The 16,092-nt window shown below is 47.3% G+C and overlaps 1 long non-coding RNA gene and 1 pseudogene across 1 annotated transcript in view; both read right to left on the bottom strand.

Moving 5' to 3' along the window:
• LOC120602929 (uncharacterized) overlaps window positions 1-16,092 on the bottom strand; it is a 35,201-nt gene that overhangs the window by 14,808 nt on the left and 4,301 nt on the right. The gene's annotated exons all lie outside the window — the stretch shown is intronic.
• Window positions 13,067-13,185, bottom strand: LOC120603086 (uncharacterized; annotated as a pseudogene).

Genomic DNA, 16,092 nt, shown 5'->3' with positions numbered 1-16,092 from the left:
CTTAAATTATTAGGACAAATAACTTGGCAACATCTCCCCGCCGCGGTCTGGATGAAGTGGGTACGTTGGAAGACCTGTCCTGAGTCTCCCGCCGTTCTTGACTGTCGTGGGAAAGGAGGTGACACTCCTGGTTATTTGGGGTCTGGCCCAGTTTGGTGCCCCTCCTGGTATCAGAAGCACTTGCAGCTTTTCTCTGTGAAATCGACTCCGGATCATTGCGCCTCTGCTTCCTAACCTGGGCCCTTCCGGGGCCATTACCTAACTATGTCGCCACATTTCTAACAAAAGCAAGGCAGTGGGCCAAGGGCGTGAGGCCGAGAGGCTGTGCCCCCGCGGCCGGTGCTGCAGAGGCGGAGTCAGAGGACCTGGGTTTCTGCCCAGCTTTGCCCCCCGAAGGCAATGACGACTTTGGGTAACCTCTTTATTTCTTTTGTTTCAGATGCCTTATTGACACAACGGAAATTAAAATACCAGTTCCTTCCCATCCATTCTTTCGCTCAAGATACACTGAATGCCGACTCGGTGCCAGGCGGGGTGCTATAAAAGACAGAAAGGTCCCCACCCTGTGAATCTTGCAGCTACAGAGAAACTGAGGATAAACACGTAAGCAAATCAGCAATTTAAAGACTCGAAAAGTCCGTGGAGATGACACGTAAACCTCGGCTCCCTTTTCCTTACCCGACTTCCTGTCTGAAGGCAAGTCCTTTCAGCTCCACCATCAGACCCCATCTCCCTCGCTGGCCTGCCTCTGCCGTCTTGCCCTTCATTCACTCCCACCACACCAGCTACGGCAATCCTTCTCCGGCATAAATCCGATATTATTCTGCTCAAACTCTCCCCCGGTTTTCAGCTCCCACAGAGTGACAACCCATGTTCTCAGAGGCTGCAAGGTCATAGCAACCCGCCCCCTTTCCTCGGACCTCCTTCCTACTCCCCCCTCGTTATTCGCTGTGATCCAGCCACCTGTCCTCGCTGCTCGGGCGCCCTGCCATTGAGAAGTGACCTGTGTCTCGGTTTATGCCTATTGGTCCGGCACAGTTATTAAAAGTGCCACTTTCGCTCTCAAAGGCCCTGGTTGGATGATGAATTAGATGGCTGCTCTGGCCTCTGCACTAGCTATTATGTTTTCTCTCCTCTGTCTAGCCTGTTCTTTCCCAAGATAGCTGCTGCCTACCCTCACCTGCTTCGGGTCTTCGCCCACATGTCACCGTCAGTGATGCATTCCGTGACCATGCCATTTACACAGCACACTCCCCCGACCCCGGCACTCCCATCCTCCTCCAGGATCGGCTTTTCCTCCTTAGAATGTCTCACCATCTGCCACACTGTTTATTTTTCTCATTTGTTTACTGTGTCCATCCCTCCCCCACGTAGGCTCTGTGAGGGCAGGACCTTTAATGTCTTCTTCACGGCTGTATCCCAAGGGCCTAAAACAGTGCTTAGCACCTGGAGGTGCCCACGAGAGGGACTGCATGAAGGTGGGGTGCTACTTTGGTCAGATAAGGCTTCTCTGAGGGGCTGACCCTGAGGTAAAGACCCGCAGTAGTATCCTGTTGCTGCTGTAACAAAGCGCTACAAATTTAGTGCCTTAAAACAACAGAAACGTATTATCCAACAGTTCTGGGGGTTAGAAGTCCAAAAGTGGTCTCACTGGCCTAAAATCAGGGTGCTGGCAGAGCTGCCTTCCTTCCTGGAGGCTCTGGGGGAGAATGAGGGTCCTTGCCTCCTCCAGCTTCTGGAGGTCACACCTCCTTCCTTGGCTCGTGGCACCTGCCGCCATCTTCAAAGCCCGCAATGGTCAGTCACGTCCTTCTCATGATGCCATCTCCCGGGTACTGAATCTTCTGCTTTTCTCCTCCCCATTTAAGGACCCTATGATCATGCTGGGTCCGCGTGATAATCCAAGGGAATCTCATTGTTTTAAAGACGGTTGATTAGTAACGTTCATTCCATCTGCAACCTTCATTCCCCCTTGCATGGAACATAATATAGTCACAAGTTCTGGGGATTAGGATGTGAACATCCTTGCGGGGAGAGGGAGCGTTATTCTGCCTACCACAACGGGGATGCTATTTTGGATAGGGCGGTCAGAAAAAGCTTCTCTGAAGAGTTGGCATTGAAGGCAAGATCTGAAGGCGCTAGCATATGTGAAGAGCCAGAAGAGCTTCTCAGGCAGAGGGATCAGCGTGTGCAAAGACCCCGGGGCAGGGAAGAGCTTGGGGCATCAAGAAGAAGGTAGCCCAGAGTGGCTACAGCATACCGAGCTAGGGGGAGAGTGGTCCGGGGTGTTTCGGGAGCGAGGCAGGGATCAGACGGTGTAGAAAGAAACGCCTGTTGAAGCTCCCCAGTCTGTGGTGTTTATCACTGCAGCCTGAGCTAAGACACTCGTCATCTGTGACATTCCCGGGCTTGGGGCAGCATCGCTCTGAATTCTGCCTCCGTCTTCACATGGCCATCTTCCCTCTGTGTCGGTGTCTCTGTGTCCAAATTTCCTTCTTCTTATAAGGACACCAGTCATTGGATTAGGGCCACCCTAATCCAGGGGGTCCCCATGTTAACTTGATTATATGTGCAAAGACCCTATTTCCAAGATCACATGGCCAGGTTCCAGGTAGAGATGACTGTTTGAGGGGCACTGTTGAACCCAGGACACCTTCGGTTCCACGTGGCCTCTCCAGGCCACCCCCGCCCATTCTCCTTGAGCTGCCCTCGCCCAGAGCCACCTTCTCAGACAGACTTCCTGGCTGTGGGTCTGCATACAACTTATCCCTCCTCTCCAACCCGTCACCCCTCCCCCAGCCTGTGATTCCAGCTACAACTTTTTTTTTTTTTTTATCAATAAATCTTTCTATAGTGTGTTTTCCCAGTGGACTGAATACAGTTTACATCCTCCAGGTACCTCCTTTCAGGTCCATTTCTCTCTGTAAAGTGCTTATCTTAGAAAACCCAGGTGGAATCTAAGTTTGACCTTTATGCCAACTAATTAGTACACACACAAACTCCCGCTACTAAATGGAAATAGTTTCCCTGAGCTGCGGGCTGAGCTGCCGGCCGACGCCAGGCCTGCGAAAGGAGGAACTGGACGGTGACACCCTGGGCTCCGCCATCTGCAGGGGACACTGGCTGCTGCATCCCGTTAGTCAGGTGGCCTGAGAACCCCAGGGGGTCACTGGCCATCTGCCAGTAGTTAGGATCCTGGAAGTTTACAGGACTTCCTCAGGGCTACGAGCATGCGATAAAAGGAAGATTCTGGAATCCTGCCTCCACGTCTCTCTCCCATCTCCCACCCTGCCGGGCCTAGGCCGTCAGCACCCACGTCTTGGAAGGACTTCCCACCAGCCAGTCTTGCAAGATGACAGCAGATACGCATTGTGCTTGGCTGTGCTTGTAACAGCCGAGAGTCCCACCTCTGGTTAGTTCAGGTCCTAGAAAATGTGCCAGGTACACTGTGCCACCAGGGGCCACGGCCCAACAGATGTGAGATATTATTGCCGCTGAGGTGGGCAGAGAACAGTGAGAGGAAGAACTTACCAGATGTTTAAATTACGGTCGCACCCCTTCAAACACTCCGCTGGCTCTGCCTCGGTAGCTCAGCACTGGCCCGGTCCTGTCTTTTACATATTCTAAACTTGCAAATGACTACACAGCAGTAAGTCCATTCCACGGTCAAAGTCACGCTTCCCTCAGCAGGTGGATGCAGCACACTCGGGGAACTGTAATAACCAGCGCTTTGCAACAAGCGCTTTTTCTTCCTGCTCATTATTGCTGCTTTGAGAGAAGCGGGGCCTCCGCTCTCGCCCAGTCACAAAGACGCACTTGGAAACGTGCTGCAAGAGGCCTCTCTGTCACCGGGAAAGACAATGGAATACATTTTAAATGTTTCTTTCCATGTTCTGCCAAGCAAAAGCACTGAACCCTCGGGGAATTCACTTTACAAGGAAAGAAAATGAGGCCCAGCGTCCCCGGGCCGCTGTCTGCGCCACGTGCGCTTCTGCCAGAGGTCGCTGGCGCCAGAGTTCGCACAGGCTGGGCAGGGAACGCCGGCTCCCAGGGGTGGCCGCTGGGAAGCGCTCACAAAAGGTAGTGTTCTCTGTGGTGGCTCGTCTCTTTCTGTTTTGAAGGCGCCTCTGTGTATTCTTATTGAAGGTGCACTCTGCAGGGGGCAGATGGGATTACGAAGTCCCCTCGGCGCTGTATTTGGCTCCTTTCGTCCCCAAAGGACAGGCCCTCAAGGCTCCGAGTGCCTTTGGCGCGCAGCAGAGGACCCAGCACTGGGCGACCCCCACTAATGCTTGAAAGGACGGATCCCTACGCTGTCTCCAGAATGAAGTTCCCACGGAACGCCCGCCGCTCATGCTTTAAAAATTCCTCTTGAAAAAAATGAATAAGTAACCAAAGATTCCAGCCGGCAGGAACTTTAGAGATGGAGAGCTTGAAATTCCTTGCTCTTGAATGTATTGCTAAACCAGAAGGGTCATTCTGATCATTGATCTGCAAACCAGCTGGATCAGAGCTCAGTGCTGGACCCAGAGCTGGTGACAAGGGTGTCTGACGATTTGGCCAATTTGGCCCACTTTGGGGAGAGGCCAGTATGAATCAGTGAAGAGTCTAAATTAAACGAAGCATAATAAAATGTGATCATTTGAAATGATCTCTTTACAATCTTATTTTAAACTATTCATGCATATTGTAAGAAAAGGGTTTAATAGGATAAATTTGGGGGCAGTGCCTATCTATCAGAATCGAAGGAAATGACGTTTGACTCTTGCTATAAACACAACTGAGGACCAAAGTAAATCGTTTCAACTTCCATCACTACTCAGGAGGAACGAATATGCAGTATTTATCATCAAACAAGACTCTCAAGTAAAGAAAGTTTTTCTTTCATTAACGGAACTTATGAAACAGTATAATGGCCAAAGAGTCAATATTTTTAAAAATCAAAATTTGGCTATTTAGAATCCAAAGTATGCCTCCGTAACCAAAATATAAGATTTCTGACACTAGAAAAATCATTTAACCATGATCATCTTTGACCACCTCTTACTAAGTATTCTTTGCACATAGGACTTTTTAAGAAAGTTTAGATCTGGACCTCACTTGTGTTATTCAGAGTTCTGCAGAAAGGTTTGCTAAGGCATAAATCAATCCTGAATTACGACCAAGACTTACCAAGGCTGAGCTCCCCACTACGAGTTGCAAAATATTGATTAAATGCCTTTAAAGGAAAATCACTAAGTCCATTGGCATCATGCAGCACAGTCTACATGGAGCATATGTTTGCGTTTAATTTAAAAAATATTCACATGCAAAAGAAACATTTTTCAGCATCCTTGTGCTTAATAATTGTGTGGGCCAAACTCTGCTTAAAAGTGTTACCTTCGAGAGACTTTTTGGATAAAGATTATGGGATAACTCATATCTCAATTCCTAACTATCCCTAGATTGTGTTTTCGGTCCCTTTGATTTTCTATTTGCAAAGTTCTCCATCAGCACCCATTTCGTAAACAAAGGAACTGGAGCACAGAGGCCACTCCCTGGAGCCAGTGATAGAACTGGTCGTGAACACGAGCTGTCCTCTTCTGCCTGAAGCCACCACCCCTGGGGGGCGCCACACCCACCCACTCGTCTATGTGTAGGACTAAGTATTTTAGAAATACACGAAGTTGAACAATGCAGTGTCTAAGCGCAAACGTGTTTTAAAAGAGACTGCCTAAGGTTCCTATACGGTTTCTAAAATCTTATTGGCTGTTTAATATATAATAAATATTGAATATCAACCCTACATTGAGGTTTTCATAAAAAATATAATCCAGAACTCAGGCTTGCCCGTGAATAAATAACATATGAAGTGTGGGGTTGATAAATGCTACCCATGAGTAAGATCCACGTTGAAAGATGCAGCGTGCAATTTATACATCAGGTGACCTTTCGCGCGATCTCCTTGCATTTTAGGGTTCGGTGCAGTATTCATTAAACACTGTGCAGAGTATCATATAATAATAATAATAGTTACATACATATATGGGTTAACATTTTTATAAACCTATAATTTTAAAAAAATATTGCTAACAATTTTTAAAATTGGGGCTACATAATAATATCTCAGAGAATAATATTGCGTGAAAACACTTTGGAAAATGATGTTTTCAGAGTATGAAAATTTTTTTCTTTTCCTCCAAAGTTTTAAAAAACCAAATCAAAAATACAGTGGGCATGGTCTAGGAGGAAACTTACAGGTCAATCAAGAGATCCTGGGCAAATCGTTTCATTTCTCCAGGCCTTGATTCTTGCTCTCCAAGGTCCAGAGTTCAGCTCACCCCAGGATCTATGACCTAGCCTTTCCCCCAGCATTCCGCCCAACTCCTGAGCCTCACTAGAAAAAGCCCCTTAAATCACGGTCCCTGTCTGTTTAGAGTCAGCCTCATGCTACGGATCTTCTGCACAGCTCCAAGGCTGCTCCACGGGGGCTCAACACAGTTTCGCCAAATGAATCAATGACCCTAGAGAGCACACACCGATTACTACGACACGGCAGAGTGAGGATAAAGGAGCAGGCACCTGTTATGAAGCACCCCACTAAAAAGAAGGTTCATCAGACATTCGAAGTACTTTACCTTTTTTATCTTTTATCTATCCATGAATAGATGTAGCAACATCGTATTTCGCACTGACTTGCAGAATTTACTAGCAGCAGAGGAGAGAGGAAGAGTGGAAGGTGAGAAACCCGTCTGCTATATACGGGCTTCTACTGACACCAAAGGGTCATTGCGAAACCAACTAGGAGCCTAATCTCCGCTTGCCACAGAGATGAAGGAGACGTCTGCTCTGGCTAAGAAAGTCCCACAGGGGGCTGCCCTTAACAGGAACATGAGCCAACTGCTGACCGAGTCCTAAACGAAAGTGGATTTCCCGTTGTTTCTGGTCTGCGTCTAATTCTGCAGGTGTGTATGAGAACATACCAGCAGTCACAAAACCCCCATCTTGCCCTTTTGAAAAAAAGTTGTAAAGGAGGAAAGGAATTAATCATGCTGAAACTGGGAACTCTCCATAGGGACAGCAGTGTGGCCTCACAAAGTAGCTCTCCATAAAGTTACTGCATCGTTTCAAGGCGGGGAATGGGAGGCAAGAAGGGCCAAGGTGGTGGGCGGTCAGTGGCACTTGGGACTACCCTGAGCTGGGGCTCCTATCCCTTTGTGGGTCACTGGTGGTCGGAGACTCCAGTGAGGGCTCTGGAATGCTCTTCAAATGCATGAGATGAGTCCACACACGAAACTTCGCACCTCCCGTGCTTCGCCCGGAGTGCATGGAATCCCAGCTAGGAACGGGCCCTGCTCCCCTCCCCCACCCCAGGGGCCTCTCTCCTTATCCAAAGTCTTAAGAGTTTCTGATTCACGAATTCCAATAAATGAAATGTCTGCGACAATAAATCACTTGTTTTCTTCAAGACCAATGTGCCATCCATCCTTGCCTCCCAGTTCTTCCACCCCACCCCCCATATGGAACCCCAGGCAGATTCTGAGAATAAACCTGTCTGAAACCCAAGCTTTGGTCCCAGTAAGAAGCCAGCACCGATGGAAGGAGGGCAGGGCGGAGATGGTCGGTGGGGGCGTTCGCTCAGTTTATGAAGGGCCTGCTGGGTACCTGCTTGGGAGATGGTGGGGGGAACACGGAGACCCCATCCTTGCACAGCTTCCATTCCAGCAGAAAGAGACACACAGCAAAGGTCAGATAGGAAGAGCAATGAACTCTTATTCATGCTACTTAGAGAGTGTTAATATAAAGGAAAAAGGAACGGTATGGGGGTGTGAGGGGGACCTCGCTGCTGGAGTGCAGAGCGATTTTAAGTCAAGTGCTCAAGGTAGACCTGGTGAGGAGGTGACATTTAGGACAAGATGCAGAGGAGGTTCGGGAGCCGGTCACATAGAAAACTAGGAGAGACGAGCACCCGCTCGTTAAAGGGGACTGGCGGTGTCAGGGCCCAGAACAGAATCTGCTGGGCGTATTCTCAGAGGCCTACGCGGCTGGAGGGCAAGAAGCAAGATCGAGGTCAGCAGATGAGCTCAGAGAGGCACTGGGACCAGTGGCACACCGAGGGCGACTCGCAATGCCGTGTGAGGATGCTGGCGTTGACGGGGAAAGAAGGAGCCATTGCGAGATTCTGAACAGGGCACCACTCTGGCTGCTGTGTTGAGAACGGATTTTGGGAGACAAAGGGAGAAGCGGGGTGACAGGCCGAGGCATGATGGCAGTATTTCAGACGAGAGATGGGGTGGCTCCAACTGGCCGCAGCAGAAGTAGAAAGAAGTGGACAGATTCTGCATTTATTTTAATGCAGAGCCAATGGCATCTCAGGATAGACTGATTCTGGGGTAAGAGAGGAGAGAGAAGAAAGGGTGAGTGTAAGGGTTTGGGCCTAAGCGACAGGGGGGTGTCGCAGTCACTGACAGACAGCAGGCCTGCGGGCAAGATGAGACATGTTGGGGACGGGGCGGGGGACAGTCTGAGATGAACGTGCAAGCGAGGATGCTGATGAGGCATCTGGGCGCAAGAGGGTATTCAGGGGAGAGGTTCCAGCCAGAGATACAAAGCGGGGAGCTGTCAGGCATGATCAAAGCCATGCGAAATTGCTGCCAAAGGAGAGAAAAGGTAAAATTAAAAAATTAATTTCTGGTTCATGCAGAAATGTTAATTTCATCCAAAGAAAGAAAATCATGAATATATTCATTAGGACTTCACAGAAAATCAAGTTATCACGTATAAATTTGTTACGAGCTGGAATACAGTAGATGATACTCTCAGCTCTTAGGCCTCTTTCCCTTGATCCTTTTCTGTTCTGTATTTAAATCACAGAAAACATTATGTAGCATCTTAGATTGTCTGAGTTGCTGGGCTTGTCCATTTGATTCAGTTTAGAATTATGCCGGCCTCTCCAAACGACCAAAAAGTTTGTGAAATTTTTGACATCGAATCAGGAAAGATGAATATAATCTGTTTTAAGATAGAAGTTTGGTTCTGAATATGATAGTAGATGTCGTATTTCAGAACTTCCACTGATGCAGCATTTAACAGTTTACACCCCTGATCAGATTTGATGCTGACAACACCCAAGGTGAGTAGGAAAGCGTCACCCATGAGGGCGGAGGGGGACCTGTTCCACACTCACTGAATGGATGCCTGTCCCCCTCCCCGGGCACAAAGGACTAATGACCTGCCAGGTTCCCGCCAGGCCCTCTCGCTCTCCGCTTCGTGTGGTTCTTCTCGATAATAAAGGAGTAGTGGATTGACTTGAAGAGGGTCAGAAAGGGTGGGGAAAGTCTGAGGAAGAAACGAAAGCAAAAGGGAGCATAAAGCGAGGTGAGCGTGAAGGAGGCAAACACGAAAGGACAGGAACGGCAGCTCTGAAACTCCCATCGCTCGAGACCCCGCGGATCATCCGTGCTGCAGTTGGCACACGGTAAAAGCTTTTTCATTTTAAAGGGTAAACTACATCCCCTGTACCGCCTGCCAGTAACGCAGAGCCCTCCCCACGACACGACCAGCGCAGAGTCCGTGATGCTGCACACATTTCTTCAAACGCTAGGAACCGCGTGGAACCTGGCGACAGCTTCCGGGATGCCCTCTAAGTATGTCCCCGTCTCACTATCTTTAATCCCATTTCCTTCTCCATAAAAGCTTCCGTTTTACCTCTGAGGAATACAAGTTGTTTTATGAATATATGAACCGGCCAGAAGGCTCTATGGTTTATTTTGAAACTTCAGAAAAAGTAGCCTCTACCTTGAACTATTCTACTTACCTCGAAGCTGGGTGGTATCTCAGAATCGACCCTTGATTAGAAGAAGAAAGGCTAAGGTTTCCCGCATATTTACTGGTCAGACACAAGACACACTTGACAGGAGCCGGACATGGAGTGTATCAGTACCAGAGTCAGACCTGGGTTATTGCGGGTGACCTTGGACAAGTCCTTCGTCCGCATCAGATGGTGATGCAACTTCACCGGTCTGTCTCAAAGGGATACTGTGATCCCATGGGAAAATTCACTCAATCAGCAAATATTGGTTAAATCATGCATGTTGAAATGCTGTGTAAATCGCAGAATGCCAACCAAATGAAAGATACTAGTTTTTTTGTTTTTCAGCAGAAGGCACTTATCCTATTGTATCCAAGACCGCAAATGCCTAAGCAAATGTCCGTGGAGGAGGGGACAGCCATGCACAAAGTCCTAAGCAGGGTTTTAGGTGCATGCTTGCCGGTTTTTAAAAGAAAGAAGGAACTAAGATCCAGTGAGTGCCTGCTATATATCATCCGCTGTACTTTTTGTCTCTTTTGATCACTGTAGTATCATCGGCACTTTGAAAGGCATCTGACACAAACTGTATTCCTTCGTACCTAAGATGCTTTCGGTTATCAAATGCACCATTATTTTATGTACCACTAAGAAAGAAAAAAACCTCTGATGATTAAAATATGATATCCATTGATAGTAAAATTCATCCCCATTTGAGAGATGTTAGAATGTGAAAAAACGGGCATTTTGCAATCAATGAAATGCAGACATTCGATAGACATTTTCTGAATGAATACGTACTTTCACACAAATTGCATTTGATCTTCTGACACTGCCATCTAGCTAAAACTAAGCTACCTGAAGGCACAGAACGTCCCGTGCTGCTTGTGTGCCAGCACGAGGCCTCACGTAGAGGCATTCAAAATGTTTGCCTTCGGTGATACCAACAGTAGATACCAACAGTAGATCTGGAAATCTAAATTAGGGAGAAGAAAAAAATTATTCCAGAAAGCGGATAGCCACCTCTGTTGTGTGGACAAAACCATAAGCAGAAGAGGGGCAGGAGGATGGGGAGTTAGAGTTAATATTTAACGGGAACAGAGTTTCGGTTTGGGGAGATGAGAAAGTTCTGGAGATGATGGTGGTGGTGGCTGCAGAACAGTGGCTATGTACTTCATGCCACTGAACTCTACACTTAAAAATGGCTAAAATGGTAAATTTTGTGCTACATATATTTTACCATAAAAAAAAAACCTTACGAGCAAAGGCACCGATAGGTAATTAATATGTCTTATCAGCTTTATGTCTCTTAACCAGAAATTAAAGAGATTTACAAAAATGGAAAACAATACTACTCTACTCAATATAGGTTTTTTTGGTTTTAGAGAATAATGATCTTTCGTAAAAACATGCTATTTATGTTAATATTCAGTAGACATTATTATTATTTTCAAGTGCATTAATACATATTTTTTAAATTTCTCAGCTTTAATATCATTAGATGTAATCCACATAAACCAAAGCTCTTTTGGGTCCTCGATTTTTTTTTTTATGCCTACAGCACCTGGTCTTCCTAGGTGGTCTCCCATCCAAGTACTAACCAGGCCCGACCCTGCTCAGCTTTCTGGTCCTCAATCGTTATGAGTGTGAACGGGTCCTGAAACCAAAATGCTTGGGGACTGCCCGTTTAGTGGAAGAGACAAAGAGGCACATAGATAAGAAATTGAACTGGAAATGTCCAGTGCGACGAGCACGCACTGATGGAAAGGGAAGCAGACGGGCTGGGAGCCCTGAGGAGAGGACAAAGCCAGCCCGGCAGAGCATGGAGGCCGAGCAGGGTCTTAGGCCTAAGGAAACGCCAACCTCCTCCCCTCCCGCACACGGGGAAGGCACTGCCTCCCATTTCTGTAAATCTCCGAATGTCTGGTTCTAGAGGGAGGACTCTCTCTCTCTATAAATGTCCTGCTTCACTTTTTTACAATTATTATATGTTGTTTTTATCATTTAAAAAATGACATCTTTTCCCCCAAAGATTCGTCCAGCTCTTGCAGGCAATGCCCTGCCAGGCTGTATATCTGGCTCCCAGCTTTTGGCTTCACTCCCTGCACTCTGTGTAAAGCCTCTTTCCTTTCTGGCTCTGCTCACGACTCCCCATCATGCCCAGTTCCCCAGCTGCTACCAGGACAGCCCCGCCCGGGTCCCCTCCTCTAACCCAGCCTCTGTGCCCCTGTCCCCAATGTCTGCCTAAAACACAGATCCACTTTGAACTACTTCCCTCCTGGGAAACTTCCCAGGTTTCCATTGCCTATGAAATAAAAGCCAAACTCTCTGGCATGCCAATAAAGGCCCTTCGTAAAACTTAGCCTAATGTCTTTGCTCACTTCCAGCCACTCCCCTGCTTCCTGTTACCTGTGCTCAAGCCACACCAACCGTTCATGGTTCCCGACGTGCCACACACTTCAGGCTTTTTCGTCCTTTTGTCCTTGCTCAAGGAGCCTGGAAAATGGCTCCTCCTTTGTCCTTATCTACCCCCGCCCTGACCCTGCAAACTGACCCCAGGCATACGAATGCTTACTTTTCAAAGTCTGTGTAAAATTCTCTCCTCCTGGAAGCATCCTCTGCCTGCTCTGTCCACTTAGCATCTTTATCACAGTCTGCCGCAAGAGTCAACAAACTACGGGCTGGTCTGCCTCCAGTTCCTATACGGCCTGTGAATTTAGTGTGGTTTTTATGTTGTTAAATGGTTGAACAAAAATCTAAAGAAGGAAATTCTGTGACACATGAAAATTATACAACATTTAAATTTCAGTGTCCACAGGTAAAGCTGTGCTCATGTACTTAGGTATTTATTGTCCATGGCTGCTTTTCATGCTACAGCGACAGAGCTGAACTTGCAACAGAGACCGTAGGACTGCAAAGCCTAAAATATTTATTATCTGGCTTTTTACAGACGAAGTTTGCCAACTCCTGGTCTACTCTATGTGTTTATACATCAGTTTGCAACCAGACAGTGAGTCCACAAAAATGAGAATACATTGTACATCCCTGTTTATCTGTAGCCCTTAATGCAGTAGGATTCCCTTTCCATCAGTATCCAGCATGCAGTAGGATTTCAATATTTAATGAGCAAACGCCTAACTCTTCAGTAACGGCAATGTGCCTTTGAAAGGGAGAACATGCCGGGTCCTGATTCACGGAAGAAACACCGCCAGAAAAGAAAGGCCAGTATCAGGTGTGACTGGTGTAGTAGAAGTTAGCGGTTTTTTTTGTTTTGTTTTATGCCTACAGCACTTGGTCTTCCTAGGTGGTCTCCCATCCAAGTACTAACCAGGCCCGACCCTGCTTAGCTTCCAAGATCAGACAGGATCGGGCTTGTTCAGAGTACCATGGCTGTAGACCACGGACCGTGGCCCCACTGAGGCGCGAACCCAGGACCTTCTACGTGTAAAGCAGACTTGCTAACCGCTACACTATGGAACCACGTCCAAGTCAGTGTTTTTTTTTAAGGATGAAAATCGAGATAAGCTGGTTCTCATGAAAAATTTCCAGGCTCACAATTCCACCGATCTTATCCGGCACAGGGCCTTGTCGTAGTAGGCTGTACTTACCTAAGACTTTGTTTAAGATACACAGGGGCTACTTCCTCTCTCGTCATATCTAAAGAGCTGTTTAGTTTCCAGAGCCCCCTCCCATAATTTGGTCCCACCCTATTTCTCCAACCCCAAATAGGAATTCTCCCTCCATAGACAAGTTGGCTCCTCATCCTGCCCCAGCCACCTGCCTCCTGCCAAGGCCACCTATCAAACTCTAAACATCCTTGAAGACCTATCTCAAACCCATCCCTCCTTTCTTGAAGATATCGACTCCTCCAGAATGCCAGGACATGCACTGAAAACAAGCCAGTTACCTGTGCTATCTCCTTTGCTGCTTGAGAAAAGCTTTAGAATCTAGTGGCCACAATGGAACTATATGCTCTTTGTGAAAGAAAGCGTCATCTTACTCCATCTGTGTGTCCCACACAGGCCTAGACCCTCATCAAATGCTTATAGTAGGTTTGTTGAGTTGGGAGGGTTGAAAAGAAGGGGAGCTAAGATTAGACAAGAACCCAAAAGCTGTGACACACGCAGAACCAAAGTAAATTCGATGATATACATAGGATCCTCATGGCGGGGCAGTGCGATCAGCAAGAGGTTTAGGGAATAGGTACATTTGCAATGATCAGTGAATTCTGGAGAGGTTTTCAAGGTATAGAAACAGGATGGATGTTGCAGACTGAGACTCAGAAGCACAACGCTGCGATCCTTGATCCTTCCCAGTGCTCCTCTAGGCCTGAGTGTGGGAGGAAGGGAAAATGTTGGATTCAGCCGGTTAACAAATTATTAAGGGCTTTACATGGAGTAACTAACTAAATTTTCACAATAGCTGTCTGAGGTTAGTATTCCATTTTACACATGTGGGCATTGAGGCAAAGGGAGGATAAGAGTGACTTGTCACAAGTACACAGGTTTTCAGTGTCAGAGCCAGGATTTGAACCCAGGCAGCAGGGCTCGGCGTCTGAGGTAATAATCCATTCACCACACAGGTTAGTCCTAGGAGAGGGGTGCTAGTTCAGAAGTCTTTAAAAAAAACCAACTCAACTTCAGATTGATTATGAATCTATTTCTTTACATGTTGCATTGATCATTTTTTGGGAAAAATAAAACAATTTTCATCTTAAATTTGTTTTCTTAAAGATAGTGTGGGTTTATGAAACCTTCACCACACTGTCCCCAAATGTCCATCAATAAATAGGGGGCCATGAGCCACGAAAAGGAAGGAGGCAGCTCTGCAGGGTTGCTATGGAATGTGACAAAGCCTCTCTGTCCTCGACCAAACTCTAGCCAAGCTCCTGGGAGCCCCTTCTCCTCTAGAACTCGCCCTTGGCCTATGAGAACTGCAACTTTTACAATAATCGATTTTGGCTAGTGTTCGTCTTAGATGAACACTAGCGTGGTTTCCAGCAGCTCAAGGCTGTCCCTAGGATGAGGACCCCGGCCCCTCAAAACGCCCACTTGAGAAGGCTCAGGCTGCCGAAAATTTACCATTCGTTTCAGCCAACACTGGAAGATAAACCCCGAACCCCCTCTTTGAGCAGTTATTTTAGAAAGTTTACAATTGTAAGTCTTTCCTCTGTCCCTTCGACACGTATGTGTGTCTCCCACAACCCAGGAGTGTCACTGTCAAGGACCTGAAGGCCATTCATTTGGAACATCACCATGAGGAGGGATAGGGCCCCTGGTCCCCCAGTCTCAGTGGGAGGGCAGAAACCTAACTCCCATAATTGCCAGTTAACAGACACAGCTGGCCTGGAGCAGGGGCACCGACCAACCCTCTTACTCACTTTTTGTAATTTTCCACTTCTCTGACTTGCTCCCCTCCCTCCTCCCTCATTTTCCCTTTAAAATGCCCGGTCACCTCTGCACAGGTCAGAATGGAGCTCAGCTCTGTCCCCAGTGCAGCGGTGACAGAACAGCACCTGTTTTTACCACATTCGCTAATGTCTGGCTTTGTCTTTGACACGTGCTCACCAAGAGAAAGTGTGGGAAGTGCCGGGTGTGGGCCTGGGTGGCTGGGGACAGCGTGGGAGGGGCCACGCTCCACCAGGTGCACTCTCGGCCTTGTCTGTTATAGAGTTTCCATAACTCTCTTTAAAAGGAAAGAGAAACATGCTCGGCCATGCTTTTCAAAGTCAAGGAACAAATACTGTAAGAATTTTAGGATATATGTATTGAATGCCAGGCACATTCTAATTCCTTGATCTGATTAACCCATTCTGCCCTCAAGGCTCTCTGGAGTGAGACTTTATTGTACCCATTTTTCAGACAAGAACCCGAGGCACAGAAAGGTTGAGTAGCTTGCTCAAGATCACAGAGCTAGTGAGTGGCCTTAGCCGGGCCCGATCCTCACGCTGTCTCAGGCAGAGCAAATCTGTCCATAAAGACGTGAAGACAGCATCCTCGGCAACTTGGTAACAAATTTGTTCACATTTGAAAAAATAAAGTACTGCACTGAGCACATAGTCCTTTTAAGCCAAAGAGAAAACATTCGTCACTTGTTTTAAGTTTTTCTAAAAAAGACAACGAAACAAAAAATGTGTACAGGGGAAGAGGGATGGAGGAAGATAAAGTCTGAGGGGGTGGGCGGGAGAGGAAAAGAGGCCAGAGAGAGAGAGAAAGAAGGGGAGACAAAGACAGACACGCACAGAGGTTTCCCTCACACGCTTCCTGTTTAAAATTTCAGTAATTTATCTTCCTACCAAAAGAAAG

The sequence above is a fragment of the Pteropus medius genome, unplaced genomic scaffold, assembly GCF_902729225.1.
Source record: "Pteropus medius unplaced genomic scaffold, Ma_sr-lr_union100, whole genome shotgun sequence".
Classification (NCBI taxonomy): Eukaryota; Metazoa; Chordata; class Mammalia; order Chiroptera; family Pteropodidae; genus Pteropus; species Pteropus medius.
This window is presented reverse-complemented; position numbering and strand designations above follow the sequence as displayed.